At 46.3% G+C, this 21,145-nt stretch overlaps 1 pseudogene; it reads right to left on the bottom strand.

Annotated features, from left to right (window-relative positions):
- Nucleotides 1–3,225: 3,225 nt before the first annotated feature.
- On the bottom strand, nucleotides 3,226–20,510 carry LOC123026043 (annotated as a pseudogene).
- Nucleotides 20,511–21,145: the final 635 nt, after the last annotated feature.

Raw genomic sequence — 21,145 nt, 5'->3', positions numbered from 1 at the left:
GACCACGACGCTGACTGACTCTAACACTGCCGTCGCTCTTGCCTCTCGTCGTTCATGTCCTGCTCTCGCGAGATCTGCGAGGCGGTGCGGGGAGTTAGGGTTGCGCATGGAGCGTCGGCGGCTACAGACTCGCGCGGTTTGCCCGGTCGGCGCGTCGTTGCGCGAGCCCCGCTGGCCACGGAGCCTCGAACGGGGGTGTTCGGGGAGGGAGCAGAGGCCCTGGGGGAAGACGGGGCCGCTTCACGGCATTGGCTTCGCTGCCTGCAACCAGCGAGCCTGCTTTTGCGGGAAACTCTCCTTGCGGGGGAGCGGCTGGAAATGCACGCCAGCCATTCGCAGCAAGTCAATGATGCGCAGCGTGGAGAACGTGCTCTTTGCCTCTCGTTATCCGGGAGCCGCATCGGGTCGCCCCATGAAGCTCAGACCTTCTCAGTGGTATCCCCGCACCCGTGGAATTATCTCCACACTGAGGCTGACCTGGCACCAGGTTATTCTTGTTATTCTTTTGGCATCAGGTGCCAAGGCTGTGCCAAGGCTTGAACTCAACCCATGTTTTTTGCCAATCTACCCTGTACTGTCTATTATTTTAGCTGCTTTAAAGTTTCTGTGTTTTGGTAAACTTGTGCTTTATGAAGCACTGCAAACCGTCCGGAGAACTTTGGCTGCTGGGCAGTATAGAAATGAATTGTCATTATTGCTTCCTGGGAAGATCATGGTACATTCTTGATACTGTTATGAACATTTGTAAACTACAAGGATCTTGCTAAAGACTTGCAGAGAGTGACAGTTCCCAGGATGTATGTCAGTAGTGATCGGAATTTATGGATGAGCTATTCAATCCAGACCACGTTGCATCCATTTATTTTTCCTTCTCTGCAAAAGAAATCAGCTATGCTTTAAAGGCGGTGTCTTCCTGTCACATTTGCCCCATTCCATTCAGTATTTATCCCCAGTCGTGGATGCGTAACCTTTACCACTTGGTTCATGGATCGTTGTATATGAACTGTTGGGAACAAGCTGTTGTTTTCTACGATTTCTAGCCCAAGAATATCTCATTCTCTTACAGCCATTTTTGAAAGATTGCATGCATAATTTGCGATATAGGAGCATGCTGCTATGCTGTGTTTGTGGCACCTCTGGCAATGCATTGCTACACCCTCCAGTGTGTCCATTCAAGCCCTGAAAAGCACCATGAGCAGCGGCTTTGTGTGATAGGTTCCAGAGGACTTCTCTGGTTGGAATATGGATGCATGAATAGCAGGGCCGGCTCTCCCATGAGGTGGGGTGAATCCTCTCCCTTGGGTGGTTGCGTAGGAAGACTGGCAAATTGTGAATTCCTTCTGCCTCCACTAGCGTGACCCAACACTACTGCCTACCAGAGCCCAACTGGCCCTGCCACCATGGCATTTGCTGCTGCAAGAAGGCGGGGCTATCAGAACTTTCCAGAACTACTTGGCAACACTGGTGGCTGCTCCAGAGAGCTCCACCATGTCCCTCCTGCAGGTTATTTCCAGGCTTCTTCACCAGGATAACCTTATCGTTCCTGGAAGAGCCGATGTGGAACATCTTGCAAAATTGTTATTTTCCAGCAACTCAGAGTTGTAGTTTTTATAGTAATACCATCCAACTATACAACATTTTGAAAAAAGGTGAAACATTTGGGAGATCTCTGCTGATGAAGTAGCAACTGATCCTTAATATCCACATGTCCACTTTCACCTTAGGACAGCCAGGGGACACCCTCAGGAGCCTGTGGCCAGGAATTCCCTTGACTCACCTTCCAGGAAGACCAAGAGGAGACTTCCATTTGTGGTCACAGGCTACTTCTCCAAATTGGCCAAGACCTACCATTTCCTGAACAGGGCCAAGAAGAGCTGCGTATTTTTCACCATGCCAGAGTGACTTTCCAGAGTGATCCAGCTTTTACTTCTAAAATCAGTTCTACCTTTTAGTGGTCTCATGAGATTGACTTGGCTAACTTTTGCCTTTTCCAGGTGAGGGAGTGGTTGAAATGACGTGTTGGATGTACAATGAGTGACACAAACACCAGTGATTTACATCTGACACACACAGCTCATAGGTCATCCACTCTACAAGTACCTGAAGCAGCATCAAGTTTCCTAAAATACTTTTAGCCAGTGGGTCACAGACTGCATTCCCTTGTTCCAACAGGCTTGTTCTTTTGGTCAGGTCTCCTGTCCTCCACCATCCCTTGGAGTCCACCCAAGCTCACACCCACTGCCCCAGTGACTCCATCCAGCCACCTCATCCTCCGCCGTCCCCTTCACCTTTTGCCGTCAATCGTTCCCAGCATTAGGCTCTTCTCCAGGGAGTCCCTCCTTCTCATTAGGTGGCCAAAGTATTTGAGTTTCATCTTCAGTAACTGGCCTTCTAAGGAGCAGTCAGGGCTGATCTCCTCTAAGACTGACTGGTTGATCTCCTTGCCATCCAAGGGACTCTAATTGCTCATTTCAGGGACTTCTTTGTGATGTGTTGATGAATTACTGACTTGAATATTTCTAAAAGCTGCCCTATTTCACATTATCCATTTCTAAACAAGGCACTTCAGCATAAATGCCATCCAACAGAGGTCTAATGCTATAAGGCCAGTTGTAGGGAGAGCTGCAACGAGGTAATTAATTTTAGTCCATGGGTTAATAGTCTTATGACGGTCCCCTTTAGATGGGTATGTTATAGGACACACATGGACATTTCTCTTCTTCACCCATGCCCTGCTCTAGAATTCTTTACCGTGGCTTCTGCATTCCTGCGATTTTAGAGCAAGAAGCCAAAAACACTTCTTGGCTAATGCTAATGCACCAATGCAATCTCACAGCTCAAACTCGCTTTAGGTACGGGACCATCACAACTGCAGGAATAAAATGGAGCTTGCCTCTGCTGCTATGATGCCAAACACATTTACTTGGGCAGAAACATCACTTTATTGCAGAAAAGGATAACAGAAAAATGATAAAAGAAAAAATGAACATCCATAACCATGCAGATGCCTAGCAAGCCAGATTCTGGCAATTCAATATTTTTTTAAGTGACAGAAAGAAGAATGCAGAGCAAGTGGCCAGATGCTGATGCTGCTATTTCTATCCACTCTCTTGATGTCGCTGGGTGGCAGGGGGTGGCAGGGGGTGGCAGAGACCTGGACTTCAGTCCTGGCTGTGCCACTGATTATGTGTCAACTGGTATGTTCCTTCTTGCCAGCCATCACCATCAGGCCAGGACTGGATAGGTGGCCATGGTGGTCGCTCCACAACTGTTCTCCTTCATGGACATGAGAATGTACCCGTCATCGCCCCAGTAGGTTGACCAGGGGCTCTTGATGAGCCAGTAGCTCTCTCCTTGGAGGATTCCGTATCCCACAACCAGAACTGCATGGTCTAAATCCATGCTGCTGTTTCCTGGAAGAAAGGATGAGGCAGGTGACATAAGAAGATAGGAAGCGCTCTGCTGGATCAAGCCAAGGGTCCCTCTTGTCCAGCATTCTGTTCACACAGTGGCCAAGCAGCTGCCAATGAGCAATCGACCCGTATTTATTATTGCCACATTCATCTTATTGTTCTTACATTGCACGTACACCCTGCCTTTCTCTTCTTAAATACTAGAGAAGTGCTGGATAAATGCTTGAATTTGACCTCTTGAGAATCCTTAAATTCCGTTCTTTTTTTAAAGCAGAGTTTTGAAGCCTGCGGTTTACATGGGAAGAGGCAGCACAGCACACTCAAACGGGGTTGCCCATAACTCTTGGGACCTGCTTGGGACCTGGGTACCTGAAGGAGCGCGTGCGTCCATATCTGCCCTCCCGCCCCTTGAGATCAGCAGCAGAGGCCCTCCTCCGGGAGCCCTCCGTGAAAGATATTAGGAGGGTGAGCACCCGGAGGAGGGCCTTCTCTGCAGTGGCGCCCCACTTATGGAATGCGCTCCCCAGAGAGGTCCGCCTGGCACCGTCGTTATTTGTTTTTCGGCACCAGGCCAAGACCTTTTTATTTAAATGTTATTTTAATTAATTGCTGATTTATTTATTGGTTTTAAATGATTATGCCAGGATGTTTCCGTTTTTATGTATTTGTATTGCTATTTATTTGTTGGAAGCCGCCCCGAGGCGTATGCAAATGGGGCGGCATACAAGAATTCCAAATAATAAATACATAAATAAATAACTCTCTGAACTGACTGTCTCCTCCTCTTCCTGCCCCACAAATCCTGTTTTTGAGGTTGTGCCTGACACGCTGGAGGCACACACAATTTCCGCCAGCTGCGAGGGTGCGGGGAGGGTTCTCCACATGGAGTGTCAGCTTTGACCCCAGAGTGAGCTTCTGAGGTTGACGTGGGACTCCAAACTGTCCTACAGCTGGTTAGACTATGCCTAGTGGTGTCCATACGGTCCTGAACCCGAGGCTTGCAGGCACCCTAGAGAGAGTGGGAGGAGCACGAAGGTTATATGAGGCACCCCCCGAAAATGCTGCATCCTTTTTGTTGAAGCACCACCGGAACCTGCAGCGTCCCTTGCCCCCATTTATCTTTTGTGCATTTAAATAAAAAAATAAAGCATTACAGTTTTTAGCATGTCCTTGCCATATATATATATATATATATATATATATATGCGCAATGCATGTGACCCTATATATATTTATATATAACAAGATGTACTGTATATAATTTGGGGCATCATTATACAGAGCTTTCAGTGAAGGCAGACCGAATAACCATATATGTGCCCATCTGTAGATTATGCCTAAAAGCTACTCATTTAAATATTGAATGGGTGGAGCATTTATTAGCATATATTAGCACATGCAAATTGCATGCCAATAAGGCCCTCTTTTGTGATTATGTTTCTCAGCAATATGTAAGTAGCCATTCTACTTAATTTGTGAAGAGAGTGTATAAGAAAGAGCAGGGCAGAGAGAGAGTTTCCACTGTGGTCCCTGCCTATGGATCCGTCTTAACCTACTTTCCACCCACAAAAAGAGGCCTGGAATCCCGGCGCAAGAAGAGACTCACTGCAGTTCGGTTTGCAGTAAATGCCATCAGAGTGGAACGTGAAGGACCTGGGGGAGGCGTCCACGTTCGCGGCCACAGGGCTGTGCTGGTAGAGGGCGGCCTTCAGGGCGTTGACGTTCTCAGGGTCCACGCTGACATAGCCAGAGATGTTTGCCATCAGCTCCGATGGGCTGTAGTGGCAGTAGCCATTCTGGAAGAGGGGCAGGAGATCCATCCAGTTTCAGCAGGAGAAAGCTATGCAGAGGCAGCGTTAGAGGACAGCTCTCTAGGGCTGGAACCCCCAGATTTTCATTTGGTGCTCCAGATCTTGGAGAGGCCATCCGCCTATAGAGACTGGCCCATTTCTCCAAAAATATAGGCTTCCAGGGTGAATATCCAAATCGGAACTGGCAGAAGAGGGGGGGTCAGCATGCCCAGCTGAAATGCCAAGGCCAGTAAGCCAGGTGGGCTGGTGAGAGCCACTCGACCTCTGGTTCAGCAGGGAGACACTGTGGTCCAGGGAGGGTCAGAGGAGAGGGGCACAGCTTTCTCAGCCTCATAGTTCACCTTCAGGTCAAATGAGTAGACCACAAGCAGTGCAAACCTCCTTGAAGGAGGAGCCAATACCAGTGGGGAAGGGAGGAGCAGAATTCAGTTTGGAACCAGCTCCTGGTATGGGCAAGAACTGACTACACAATTCATAACTCAATGGATGCTTCTTGCAATGGATGCTTCTTGCTAACAAGCTTTGTATTCCTGGGTATCAAAGGCCAGGCCTGGTAGTTTGTTTTTTTCCTCAAGTCAAAGCCCCTTCTCTCCCTTGTCATAGGAGACATGGTCCTTTAAGGACAGACAGACAGACAGACAGACACACACACACACACACACACACACACACACAGAAATATAGATTTTAAAGCATATGTAAATTAACACATGCAAGTGTGTGTGTGTGTGTGTGTGTGTGTGTGTGTTTCTTGTCCTGTGGACCTGAGTCCTGGATCTTTTCAGTACATAGCACTGCCCCAGGATACCACCTACAGATAGAATTCCGCAATTTATCCATCCCTAGCAAATAGGGCTGATGTTGCAAGAGCTGGAACAGTGCTGAATTTGGTAGAGCCAACCCTACAAGCAAACCTATATGACTGTCAAAGTACTTGCCTTGTCTGAGTGAAGCTATGCCTGCTGGCCCCCTAAGCATAGGCCCTGCCATGCTGCAGCCCTACAGCCTCCTGAAGGAGGGTGATGTAATAAAGCAACCCAAATCAGGAAGCCAGAGGCTGGACAACAATTCAAACCCGGATCTGTGATTTGTCCTCTAAGCTGCAAAGGGGCAGTATAAGGGGGTAAGTAACTAGTTAGATCTGTCAGCTGATAAATTTAGGGTGTGCATAAGTGTTAGTCCTGGAGAAGCTGCCCTTTTCCCTCCAGAGATTAGTTTGGCTCACCTGCCCCAAGTACGGCCCGGAGGATCCTGCGCTGGCAATTCCACCATGCTTCATAAGCCACTCGTACGCAAACTGCTCCCGTCCGCCATCACAAGCAGGGTTTCCGAAGCCCCAGGAGCAATCCATTAGCACTTGCTGCGACAGCAGGGTGAGCATCCCGGTCTGTAAAAAGGAGGCAGGGGCAAATTAAGTAAGTAAGTAAGTAAGAACGAACGAACGAACGTGGCCTGGTGTGGGTTCGTTGCCACACAGCTCGTCACGGCAGTGATGCCCCTCCGTGCTTTGTGAAGGGCAAGCGTTACGTTATTGCTGTCTGTTCTTTTGACTCTTCAGCTCCTCTGAAAACACCGTTTACCTCTCCCAGGATGTGTATGTACATATGCCAATTTGAAGCTAAAACTTCATGCATCTGATGACGTGCTCAGTGTTCCCAAAGGCTTATGCCAGAATAAAGGTGTTAGCTTTTAAAGTGCAGTTTTTACACCGACAGGCTAACAGAGCTACTTCTCTGAATATCTTATATGGTTAGTTGTGCTTTGGAGGAGGCCGGGCTACGATCTCCACTTTAACCTCAGTTTAGCCAGTAAGTAAAGTCTTCACCCATGCCTCTGAGCAGGGCTTTTTTGTAAGAAAAAGGGTGCCGGAACTCATGAAATTATTCACCTTTCACACATAGTCAATCACTGTACACACACCCACACACGTCAATTGTGTAATGAAGCATAACGGTTGCCACCCACACTAAGCACTCAGCGCGTGGCCACACAACCAATCACAAGCCGAGCAGTGCCATCACAACCAGCGCGGACGAAGCACGCACGCATCGGACTCGACACACAAGCAGCCCACGTGCACCGTTTTAACGATTTTGCCGCCGACCTGCTACGCTTAACAGGGCGATTCAAATCCACGTGGACCAAACATCAAATTTTCAAATGTTACTTTTAAAACTTGGAGAATCTGTCGAAAAAAGGTGCCGGAACTCTGTTCTGGTGCGTTCTATGACAAAAAAAGCACCGCCTCTGAGTAACCCAGGCTGCTTCCACTTGAGGGTTTTACAGCTCCATTGCCCTGTTTCCATTGCAGAATTTTATTCTGTGAAATGCTGTTATTTGGGAGAAATTATGCATTAAGAGAAAATGATCCAGGCTGAACTCCAACCAAGATCTTAGAATTTTAAAGAAAGGTCCAGAGGTTATCTTCCTCCATGTATTATCCTCCGGTGTTTCCCAATTCCTCTATCTTTTTCCTTACTGCAAAAAACCCTTTAAGGAAAACTAGATGGAATTGTCACTCATGATATTGATGAAATCCGTTCAGGTGTGCCGGGATATCTCTGAACCCAACCTGCAGATTCCACAATGGGCTGGCTTTTCCTCAGCTATCCAGATTCTAAAATCCTGGAGATTATTTTTTCATTGTTGGGGTAATTTGCACTCATTGAAATGCATCAGTGCATGTGCACAGGTGCACCATTACGTTCATGCACATGCAAGTAGAACGTAATTCCTGCTTAGGAAACGATTCCACCCATGAGCAGATGACAGGATGCCGGACAGTCCATGACATGCAAATAAAACAGATTTGACAGGATGCACGCACCCTTAATTGCCCCACAAAGCCTTCTGACTGGCAGCAGTAGCAGCTGCCAGTCTAGAAGCACCCCAAGCCAGCCACAAGGCAGCGGTTGTCACCTTCGGAAAGAGAGCGCCTTCCAGCGTCCCCGTTGTGGCGAAGCTCCAGCAGGACCCACACACCGCTTGGTCTTTGACTGGGCTCACAGCACCTTGAGCGGCAGGCAGAGGGAAGTGGAAAGAAGAATTACTAGCATGCTCATCATAAAAGCACAGCCAAAAAAGCAAAAAGCTCCTTTATTTCTTTATTTATTTATTTAACATTTTTGTAAAGCTTTTGTTTTATAACGTTTTTGTATGCTGTCCCCTTGCTATATAGACTTTCAATTAAAACGTTAATTAATTAAAACATTTATATGCCGTCCTTTGCAGCAGCCTCAGGACAGCTTACAGGAGATAAAAATAACAATATGAGTAACAGTATAATAAATATCATTAAAAACATTCAACAAATAAACAACAATATATCATTTCATAACCAAAGAACAGGAAAGAAGAAAAGGGAAATAAAAAAGAAAATGAATATGCGACTGTATAAAATTAATAATATTAAAATGAGTGATATTAATTATTTAAATGGTGGTTAAATGAAAAGGTATTGCATACTTTTATTATGCAAATGGTTATCTGGGAGAAAATACACATTAAGGGAAAATGTGCCAGGCTGAAGTCCAAGCAAGATCTTAGATTTCAAAGAGATCTCCCCCTCCTTATTTCTTAAGCATCCAAAAGGAGGGCTTTGCTTGTTTTCAAAACAACATTCTGGTTTTGCGGACCATTCTGGACACAGCTGGTCCCTTGCCTGGAAGGCAGAAGGAACTAATGTTGCCATATTCACCGTAAAGCCTCCAGTCCAGGGACTCTGCCAGGACCAGGCCCTGATAGGCTGGGGTGGGGAAAGGCACCCCCTTACTGGGCCCCCTGCTTCTAAGCCTGCCCCTCAGCACTGCCATCTCTTCTGGAGTCCGGTCAGCCAGGTGATTGACAGCCAGTCTGTAGGAGAGGTTGGCCCGGTTCTTGGAGTGGATGTACCTGCAAGGAAATGGAGAGGAAGGAAGGAAGGAGAATGCATGGCTGTTTCCTCCCCTACAGACCTTGCAGATCACAGCAAGTTCAGTGTTCAGGATATGAGCCCATCCTGTTAGTACTGCCCATCCTGGAGGGCAGGCATAGGGAGGCGACTCCTATTCGTGGGGTTCCTTATCCATTGCAACTCTTATTCTGAGCTCCATAGGAGCTCTATCCACGGTGCTTCATGGACCTAGTCTGGGGATGGAGTGTGGCACTACAGATAGCACCTTTCCAGCTTCGAGTAAAAGCTGCAAGGGATAAAGAGCCCCACTGACATGGAGGTGGAGTCCTCTGTATTCACAGGGAATGGCTGGAAGGACCAGGATTCCTATGGAATCAGAGGACAGGACTGCTGAATCTTCGGTCTCTTAACTTGTGTGCAAAGGAAAGGTTTTGTTGTTGTTGTTAGTCGCAAAGTTGCGTCTGACCCATCACAACCCCATGGACAACACTCCTCCAGGCTTTCCTGTCCTCCCCCATCCCCCGGAGTCCACCCAAGCCCACACCCACTGCCCCAGTGACTCCATCCAGCCACCTCATCCTCTGCCATCCCCTTCTTTTGCCGTCAACCCACTCCTGAATTCAAATGCAAGTTTCTCTAAGCCAGGAATTCCTGTTAGGAATGTAGACGAGAAGTTGCCAGGAGGAAAAATCCTCAGCTTCTCACTTGGAAGATTCAAAAATCCCGAATTATTGTCCCATGGCTGGCCAGTGCTCTAAGCCAGCACTACCCTGCAGCACCAACCTTCATCCCATCCACGGTTAAGAGTTCTGAAACCCACCAACAGAATATCCCCAAGCAACTCGGGCACATCTGCCTGATTCTGATCCCCTCATTTTCCCATCACCTTTTCCTTTGTTCCCTGTTGCAAGGCTCTGCCATTTTAGGTCCTGAGGTCTTCCCATTCCCATACCTTACATTGCGGATGAAATGTTTTTTCCTGTGCTCCATCTCCTTCTCAGTCTTGTAGCTCTTTCCAAATTTCTCCTTGTAGTGATGGAACAGATGCTCGTGGTCTCTGCTACTTCTCCAGCTCCTCCCACAAATTCCTGCATGGGGTTAGGCAAGATTCTGTGCTCCGGTCCCAGGCCAGGCAAACGTACACATTTTACATCTACCAGATGCAAAAGAGAAGTGATACACAACTGGATACTAATTATTCCTCTGCAAAGACAGCAGCATGTTTTAGCTCAAAAGTTCCTACTGGAGCTAAGCACTGGGAGAACATGTCAACCTTTCCCAACATCTGTTTCACACATACCCTGAGGAAGATCAAAGACTTCAGATGGGAAACTCTGAGAAAAGCTGGTATAGTCGATCTCATACTTGTCATAGTGGGAGCCCAGGGGTATGTTGAACCCCACATCTCTCAGTGCGCCAGCATGGGTTTGGTCAAAATGTCTGCGATCCACAACCTGTAGATGTTTTTCCTCTTGCCCCAGTAATAGATGCTTTCCAGGACTGCACAGTGCTGTCCTTTGTAGTATCCTGTACGCACAGACTGGAATGTGGAGCATGGGACAGCAGCAGGAGGGAGTGAAGGATTAACATTGTTAGTAGGAAATCCGGGAGGGTGTGTTACAAAGGTTTTATGTGCGACTGTGATTCCTACCACCGTTCACACATGTCATTAGGCCTCTGGCTGCAACACGGATGGTGCAACCCTTTATGTCTGCTCATGAGAAAGATCTGAATTCAGTGGACTTTACTCACAAGTACATGGATATTGGCAAGTGGCTTTAAATGAGTTTTTAAAAATCTACTAAAAAGGTGCTACTGACTAAGCAAGGAGCATATTTTAGTGTGTGCGTGCGCACACATGCACACATGTATGTACACATGCGTGTGTGTGTGAGTGTAGAAGCATCATCCTAAAAGAACTATTCTCCCATTCTTTCTTCTCACCCAAAGGATGAGAAATGTTTCTTCCTAAGGAGATGCATAGGTGAAACCACCTTATAACACGCTTCTGGCTTCAGAAATGTTGTCTTTACCCATATGCAAAGTCAATCAATAACTGACTCAAACTCATTTGGTTACTCAATTAAAACCAGTTCTATCCCTTCAAATATAAGAGGAATCCTTGGGAAATGGGCACAGGAAAGGGTCCTCTCACCTGTGGTATAAGAGAACTGGCACTATAACATCTGGACGGTGTGTCTTTCAACTATTCTGATCATTATGCAATCACTTTTCTGCTGCATTGACTGCAAGCCAATCTCAAGGCAATAACTGAGTTTTAAACCACAACTGTAAATGTACTTGGAACATGCTGAACAAGTAAATGAAGTAAAATAAAAAATGAAATAAATGAATAAATACTCACCTGAAAGTGACAATAGCAGCTAAAATAATAAATGGTGAGAATTGGGTGATACAACAAAGATCAGCTGAAATAAAGCATCTGGCAAAACGTTCATGTCCAGCACTCAAGCACCATATTATATCTCCAGCAACAAATTAGAAGGAATCTTTGAGGTATTCCAGTCCAGTCCTATACTCAATGAATTTTTGAATTCGACTTTACATTCAGATCCTGGGAGAAATTTCCTTTCAGGACTAAATTAAGTCAGGTGACTTGGTGAAAAATAACTTCCAAGTCCCTGCAGTAAAATCTAGCTTTCTCTGTCACCTGCCCCACATTCCTTACCTCATACTGGCAGCAAGCAGACTTAAAATCAAACCAGTTTGGTAAACCAAACCATGGTATGGGATTATGTCTGAACCTACCAGCTTAGAAACCAAGGCTTTCAAAGGGATGCCAACCCAGGATATCCAACTAAAGTGTGAACTAATTTGCAAGCTTGCAGGTGGAATTTGTGGTCATGTGTGCATTCACAATGGAAAGCCATTGCTCTTCTTCAGGAGGTTGCTGCACAACGGGAAACAAGTCTTACTGCCCCTCAAGAGGCTGGAACACTATGGAGATGGGTGCGTTTATGAGGCTGAGTGCTGGGCAGGCAATTCACCCTAAACCATGGCTTGCTTGCTATGTATCTGAAAACTCTGACCACGTTGTTGGTGCAAACATATGATCACCATGAACCATGCTTGCATATGATGTCTGAACAGAGTCAGTGTAAATCAGGAGTACAACCTCAAGCCCAAGGACCAAATCTGGGTCCCTGGGGGTCCCAGTCTGGCCCCTCTGAGGTTGACTTGATGGGACTAACCCATTCCCAGGATTCACCTCCTTTTTGATGACCACAGCTCATGTCATGCTTTTTTGTCCTTTGTGCAGTTTTTTCCTAATTCTGAATGGTTGCTATTCCTCTCTTGTGGTTTCATTGCTGCCGGTAAAAACGTCAAACTAAAATATCCAGGTATTTTTTGTAAATTTGGCCCTGCCGTATTGCCTCTGGCTACAGCCAAAACAGAACGCAGCCCAGAGAACTTCTCCGAAGCAGAATTCCACCCTCATGCTTCTATAGAGGTCTTGTAGAGAAGGGTTTTGAGGAGCTCACCTGGAAGTCAGTGAAGTTAGGAAAGACACTTTGAGGGCTAACGGGATTCTCAAAAGTTCCATCGATTCGGAAGCACTCCTTAAGGTTGACCTTTGTTTCTGTGGTTTCCGGAGTGACCTTGAAACTGGCCCCAAAAGGCTCTATGGAGCTGAACTGGTAAGTGATCACCTGGCCTGGAGCAAAGGGAGAAGCAGGTACTGCATGAAACTTCTCACTGCTTCAGAAGCCACATCCGTGTCTTATTTCATCAGAGCATCCAATCCACTGTATCCATCACTCATGCCACAGGAAGCAACATTTCCTTTAATAAATTGTGCTCCTGAGGCTCTGGAGGAAACATTAACAGCAGCAGCAGCAATAACAACATTCTGTCCAAGACTTTGGAGAGCTGCTATCTGGACAGGCCGATAAAGCAACGACCCACACTGAGTATGACTTAAGTTGGGCTATTCTTGGACTGTGGACTGTTTCTGAAATGTGTCTTATACCAGCTGCTGTTGGGCGTGAGAAGGACAATTGCTCTTGGCACACATTCCCAAGGCCTCCTGCTTTGGACTTGGAGGAAGAGGAGCGGGGGGAGACCTCGGAGTCGGGCCCAAATCCGGATCTTCAGATGAGAGATGCGGAGGTGCTTATTTCAAGGCCAGACTCCCCAAGTGTCCAGGCAGCTGTTGAGAATAACCAAGATGTACAGTTGGCAGGGGGGACTTGGAGCAGGGGAGTTTCTCAGAGACAGACGAAGCGCGTGTGGCTCTCGATGCCATGATGCTCCGCTGGTGGCCCAGTCAGAGGATTGGCATGCAGAGAGGAGGTGTGCTTGTTTCCAAATGCCCCTCCCAAAAGGATGGGGCCCAAACATATTCATACGGAGAGTTCCTAGGAGTAAATGTTAACCCCTGAAAGGAACCCAGGGCTCGTTGCTGGGTTGTGAACTGGGCATCGATCCCCATGGTTTGTTAGTTCAGCTCAGTTCGGATAACATAATAGCCCATGTTCCAACAACAGTCTAGAGGGCAACACAACCCCACACTCAACCAAGACTCAACCTTGAGTGTGGGTTGCTACAATCCACAGCCTTAGTCTGATTGGATGTAAACACCGTGTTTCCATGTTCCCGAAAGCAGATGTCTTTGTTCCTGGGTTGCTTTCCTTGGGCTCTCTGTCTCCAGCTCGACACCCAGCTTTGCTTACCATGATAGTACTGGATACGGCTCTTTCCTTCACTCTCGCTGAACCAGGCTTCAAAGTGTTCTTCTGTTTCAGCATAGGGTAGCTTGAGAATCCCTGAAGGAAGCAAGATGGGGACAGCTGCTAAGACAGGGCAAGAAAGGGGGCCCGAAGAGAAGGGTCGGAGGCCCCACAGCAAAACATCAGGGGAGTTATAACGACGCCCACTTTAGTGCCACAAATATATATGTGTCCATAGGACATGATAAAAGGCCTATAAAAGAAGGGCCACACCTCAATGCAAACCACCGTTTGTTATTTCAGCCTAACTTGCATTCTTCACTTCTCCAATGCTGGGGTTGTTGTTTTTTCCCCGTTTTCACACAATGTTCCCCACTATGAGGACTCCCAAGGGAACCACCATTGCTCTAGTGAGAGATGTGTGTGGTTCAGTTTCACCCGTCACCAGCACCGATTGTGCCTGCAAGGTTCCTGCTCACTAAATGAGAGGCAGCCCTCAGCAAACCATAAAAATATCTCTCCCTCTTCGTTCTGTAAAGGATGAGTGTGGAGGGGCCAGTCCCACGGCCCCTGGAAAGCACTCTGCCCTCAGAGGGGGAGGCGATCCAGGCGTCAGCGTCAGCACTGCCACTGCTGGGATCCCTTTCCGGAGCGACTCTGACATTTTGAAGGGAGGACGTGGGAGTGGTGGAGGCACACAGTGGGCGGGGAGGGAGTGGAAAGAGGCCCTTGCGCACCTCCTGCCCTGCCTTATTTATTTTTATTTATTTTTCAATTTATATCCTGCCTTTTTCCTACAAAGGGCTCAAGGCAGCTTACATCTCCTCCTCCATCTTATCCTCACAATAACAACCCTGTGAGGTAGGTTGGGCTGAGAGGCTGTGACTGGCCCAAAGTCACCCAGCTGGCGCCATGGCTGAGCGGGGACTCGAACCCGGACCGTCTGAGTCCCAGTCCCATGCTCTTAACCACTACACCACACTGGCTCTCATACAAGGGCCTTCTGTCCTTGTTGTCTAGCTCACGGGACTGTACTAGACATATGACTACACTCTAGCTATTATCTGAAGTCCGTCCCTCCGCCCGTCCATCCTTCCTTGCCTGCTCACTTGCTTGCTTTCATTCAAGAAATGTTGCTCCCTTTGAAGACCCCCAAATCCCCCTTCTTAGCAGCTTGTTTCCTGGTGCAAAAATGCCCTTTCCCTTCACATTTGAATGCACTGAAGTCTGCTGGGGTTGGGCCTGCGAACATGCTCAGCTCTATAGACTACGGCTTACAGACCACGAGATTCTCATTCCTAATTTTTCCACCTTGGTGTGCAGTTAAACCCATCCTCATCGTGAAACACCTTTGATATTTGGTCATTGCACTCATCCAGACCCAAAGATGCTGCATTTAACTTTTTTTAAGGAATGAACATAATACAATGAGATAATGAACACGATTTCAACAAGTTGGCAAAGAAAAGCTAGAAAGCACCGGTAGTTGATAATGTGTAAGTAATTCATAAAGGCAGTCTCTAATAAACAGCTGCTATTTCCCCTCCAAAGCCAGGATAATGAAAACAAGAGTTGCCATGTAGAAGGTACCCAAGACAGCCTTTTCCCAACTTGCGTTGAGATTTATTTTATTTTGGTTTGCCATTTGCAACCCCAAGATCTACAGTGCAATGCGGTTGAGAAGCAAAACCTTTCAGAGGGATCTTTAAATCATTTTTGTTCACAACGTTTTTGCAGCTAGGTTCCCTCTCACCCCCAAATCTACTGTATGAAGACTGGCATTTGTGCTGGTGGTGCAGAGGTTTAAATAAAAGTGTCCCATCTCCAGTTCTCAAGTTGAACAGAGTAACTTCCTACTGCAATGTCCTTACACAACTAGCTGCCAACCCCCCCCCCAAAGACCCCCCCCCCCCAATTTATCTGAGTTTTCCAAGTCAAGGCAAAAAACTGTTCTTCTCCAGGGCTTTAAGCAGGACAACAAGATCTTCTATGCTCTTTTACCTTTGACCTGTTTTTCAGTGTTGCTGATGTTATTCCTTTGATTTGATATTTTTCCTACTTTTCGCCAGACATTTAACAGATAATTGCATATAACTTTTTAAAAAGAAGCCGCACTGCGAACTGATTGGATTAAAAGGGAAGCTATGCATTCCTGAAATAAAAAACACCAATGAGAAAGCCAAATCTGCAGCTTTTCTCTTCTGGCTCCTTTTAAGGGGTGAGTGGGAAGTAAAACTAATTCCATGTGGCCAAAACTGAATAATTGGTCTCCTGCTTATCGGAGTGGGAAGTGATGGGGAACGCAAATAACCCAGCCAAAAAACAACCATCTATTTTATTATGAAAAAATGCAGATTCTTTCATAATAGCTTCCATGTAGCCTGTAATGCCTGATCTTGCATAATGTTGAAAGATAAGCAGGGCAAGGCCTGATTAGACTCTGGATGGGTGACTTAAATGTTGAGAATTTCCCAAAAAGCTGCAGCTATGGGTGATATAGTTATGTAATGTAACAATAACAATATTCTGCCATTCAGTTACATGTAAGATATATCACAAGTCGTAACTGACATCCACGTAATAGTTCCTCTCTCTGGTCCCTACTAATCACATATCCCTGAAGTATTCAAGGGTCCCACATTACCTGTGATAGGCATCTCCAAACTTGGGAAGCACCTGCAAATGTGTATGCAGATGGTTGCAATCCACCACTGAAATGAAAAAGAAGAAATATATTTTATATTTTATATTTATTTTATATTGTTAATTTTAATTTTATATTGTTATTTTTGTATTTTATTGTATTTTATTGTGTTGTAAACCGCCCCGAGGCTTCGGCAAGGGGCGGCATAGAAATGTTCTAATAATAATAATAATAACAACAACAACAACAACAACAACAACAACTAAATGAGAGGACTCTGATTTATATGATGCCTTTCTTCAAAGGAAATTCAAGGCAGTGGTCATGCCTCTCCAGTACTGGCCCTCCCAGCGTCATCATCCCATTTTAATTCCTTTTGCATGGAACCCAAGGCAGCTTGCAAAGCTCTCTTCCTCTCCATTTTATATTTCCAACAACAATCCTGTGAGGTAGGTTAGGCTGAGAGGCACTGAATGGCCCATCATCAACCATGAGCTTCATGAATGAGGGAGGACCACACTGGCTCTCACACAGCTGACACTGAATGCTGTGGAGCGACAATTAATTGCTACTTATTTCATGTATTGTTATTTCATGTAGTGTTGTTGTTGTTGTTGTTTTAATGCCAAGGAGGCAAGGAGATATACGTAAGATTTAATAGCTTGTCTTTGGGTTCCATGGATCTTGACTCAGAGAGAAGAGGCATTATTTTCTGATTCTGTTCTGGCAGCAAAAAATCTTGGACCAGCCCTCTTCTTCCTTAAGTCTACAGCAAAACAGTTTCACTAACTTTTTCTTATGAAGCAGATGCAAAATAACACATCACAGGAAAGAATCCAAATGTGGGCATAATAAGTAGAGGGAAGCACTCTTAGTCTTCCACAACATGGTGCCTTCCATCTTTTTCTGGCTCGAGATGTCGGGGATTGTAATCCAAACCATTAGGAAATGTTGCCCAAGAAAGGTGCTGTACACATGCTTATGGCCACCCCCACTGTGCTGAATTCTCTGCCCCATGTTGCTCGATGTAGTGGCCGCAAAGGAGGTTTCCATGGCTGCCCCAGATTCAGCAGCACTTCCATTCGTAGCGCATTGTTGCCCCTTGGACCGGCTGAGTTCTCGTGGAAGGTGCTCCATCCACTTTAGTCCTGAGACAAAAAGCAAAAATTACACCTCTGTCTGCAAGAACCTGAAAGATGTCAAATAGACAACACTTACCAAGAAATCAAGCCCATGCTAGTAAGATCAGCATTCGCATCCTTACAGCTTTCCTAGGTCAGACACTCAACTTTTCAGAAGTGGCTTAAGCAGGAGCTGTCTTATAAAGTCCATTGACCAATGGTTACAGCTAGGCCCACCCAAGGGGAGGATTCAGAATGCTGAGGAATCGAAGGATGGGGCCAGGAAAGGCACTGTTCTCATTGGGTACGGAAAACTTCCAACAAGGAAATAGCAAATCAGGCTGCTATGTGGCTTGAATTTTAAAAGGATCATGGCCAATTCAATTTGCCACTAGAGGTCAGGAATAGGATTGGAAGTCAGGTATCTAAATCTGAAGCCCGGGGATATCTTTCAACTGCATAATGCGGCACCTGTGGGGCTATCTGCCCTGTATTGTTCTTTAATATAGGGTCTGTATTCAGACAGGTCTCCCATCAGAATAAAAAGGAATGCGTAATCTCTGCAGAATGCTTGGGGACAGGACCAGGATAGCCCAGCATGCAGGAATAATGCCTGCAAATGACATGGTGTTCAAAAAGCTGGATTCCGTTGTGGTTGACAGCATGCAAGTCTCTTGTTTGCGGGACCATTAAAGACCAAGTGTGTTGGATACCATACCAGCCTTCCCCAAATGGATACCCTTCAGATGTGTCAGAGGACAATGCCTGGGACCCCGCAAGGGACTACCCCTGGCATCCCTACATACCCTAAGATGTTCTGGCTGGCGCCGTGGGGGAAGGAGTACTGCGGCTGTCCATGTCTCGTCCACCTTCCTGGTTTTCAGACTGTCCCTCAAAGCTGGCTCCATGGCTGAAGGGTTGCCAGCAGGACCGATCTGGAGGAATGGCTGGATCTGGGAAGCAATCCACCATGTTAAAGTTCTCCCAAATCACCAATGCGGCATCATTTCACCGGGCTCTCCTGAGCATTATAGGACAATCTGTATGGGCAAATAGCTTCCCAAGCTCAGCTGCCTGCATCCAGATGAGCTGATAACCAGGAGAAGCGGTGACTGGGAAGGAGGGCCAAACAAGCAGGGAGAGCCATGGGCTGCTGTGGGAAGTTTGGTCATTGGCAGCTGCCCAAAGGTGCTGGATGCCCAGGCTGAATGTGTGCATCTGTTCAGTCCCGTTATCTAAATTATAGCACCCAGTTGTCATCTGAAATATTTCAATTCACAAGATTGCAACCTGGCAGAAATGGGGAAGCAGCTTCGCATGGGAAAACTGTAAAAAGAGTCGTGGTAGGGAACCAGTAGCAATTCCAGCTGTGCTGCCAGGGGCTGATGGAAGCAAGAGCCCAAACACATCTCTAGGCCCACAAGTTCTATACTCCTGAGCTTCAGTCTAAAAATCATTCTGGACCAAGAATGCAGACCTTTTCAGTACAAGAGGCCACAGTGGCAACTCAAAACTGGGTCCCAGGATGTATCTGCATATTCTTATTGTGTCCTGCAAATCAGTCCTCTTGGTTCATTCATTCACTCTTCTCCTGCATCCTTCACGGGGTACCAGCCTCACATGCTAGCTTATGACTGGGTTCACACAACATGCTAAACCATGATGGTTTATAAACATGGTGCCACAGCATCTCATTCAAACCTGCGATGGTTCTGCCAGGGTTGCACAAGTCTGGCTTAGAAGCCACCCCGACAAGCCATAGCATGTTGAGGGTTTGTTTGACTTATGATGGGTTCTCATGACAAAGTAAAGCATGTCCGTTTTCCTCCCTTGGACAAGTTAAGCCAGCCTTCACCAAGCTGGTGCCCTTCAGATGTGTTGGAGTGATCATTCCCATAATTCCCACCCTCCTGCCCTGTATAGGCTGCCCATACTTCCCTGAGATGACAGGGTATGGCTAGTATCTCTAGAGTATAACATTCATGTTCTTCTTATGGGCTTACCAGAAGTGTCCAGCTGGCCAGGATTAGAAACAGGATGTCAGACCAGATGAAACCTTGTTCTGGACCAGCACTGGCTCTTTGGTATTCTTTAAGACCGGCAAATGGGACACCATTCCATTGCATCTTTGTTCCTCCTTGTTCCAGATCCAGCTGGTTTCTGTCCTAAGGATGGAAGCCATTGGTTCCCCTGCCCCTTGTGTCACTGTGTTCTTTTTGTGTCAATATGTTCTTGTTGTAGTCATAACAAAGCTGGGAAAGAAGACAGCCTTCTCAACCAGATTCTGCATTAGCCGTTTATCTCAATGTTTTCTTTTTAAGAAAATGGAGCAGATTATTCCTTCCCCCTCTCCCACTTTCTGTTTTACACTTGATGAATTACAGTTGCAGCATTAAAACAGGGAATATAATTTACAAACAGCAAATATATTGAAACTACAGCCCTAGTGTTACCAAAAGGTTTGTTTGTTTTAATCACAACTTAGTAAAACGTTGCGGATTTGGGAAGAAAGGATTAGCTTAGAAAAATGAAAAATGGAGCCCAGCTGTTAGCATAAAATCGTAAAACAAGAACTACCAATCCTATCATTCCCTGTGCATATGCAGGATACACTTTTGACAACTTCCCTATATTTACCCATCCATGGATAAGGTCACGTGTAATACAGCCCCGGACAGTATTTAGATGGCATTAGTGTTACATCATTTAGTCAGCCACTGGAAAAGACAACCATGAGAGAACATCTGGAAACATCTGAACAACTTAACAACATCTGGAGAAATGAAGAAGTTTGCGTTTGAGTTCATGCAATGCCCAGATTCCTGAGATGCTGGAAATGGTTTCCATTTGAGAGATGAGAAGCATGCCGAAGTGGGCCAATGTTAAGATAACATCCCCCTAATTTCTGTAGCCACTCACCAGCAGGGTCGTATCCCATACTCATAATACCATCATACTGGATGGAAATGAGCAGAATGCTGGGTGGAGGTCAAGCAATTATCAACATGCTATGTGAATATTTTCTGGCTTATGCAGAATCAAGAAGCGTGTTTTCTTTTTCAGTTTGCAACAATGCGCGCTTTGAAAACCATCTCCTTCATAATCTCTTATTTATATGCCGGCTTTCTTTCTGAGTTTGCATCACAGCCTAAAGGGGAGCAACGGAAGACAAGCAGAGGTTTTTGCCCAGCAACACCTGTGCTTTTCCTTGTTCACTGGGCTCCTGCCCTCTTCATTTTTTTCTTGGTTTAACACAGGTGCTTAAGCAAATTGCTCCCTACTTCTCTCAAAGATTCGTATTACTTATTTTAAATATTTTCATGGTGCCTTTAAGGGTAGAGTCCTTCCTGGGCACAAACAGGGCAGCCCCCTCCCCATGCTAAACCCGGGAGTGATTATCCTAGATATGCAGACAATGGGACTATTCATATAAGTGCAATCCAGGGAAGCTGGTATCCTTCCAAACTCAGAGGTTTCTGGGGATCCTATGGAAAGATTCCGGAGGAATGCAGGGGGACTTCATGCTGCTCCCAACCAGCATAGCACATGGATGGCCAATTTTAGCTATGGGGG

The sequence above is a fragment of the Varanus komodoensis genome, unplaced genomic scaffold (genome assembly GCF_004798865.1).
Source record: "Varanus komodoensis strain SLA01 unplaced genomic scaffold, ASM479886v1 scaffold29_1, whole genome shotgun sequence".
Taxonomy (NCBI): Eukaryota; Metazoa; Chordata; class Lepidosauria; order Squamata; family Varanidae; genus Varanus; species Varanus komodoensis.
Note: the sequence above shows the minus strand (reverse complement) of the source record. Positions and strands in the feature narration are given on the sequence as shown.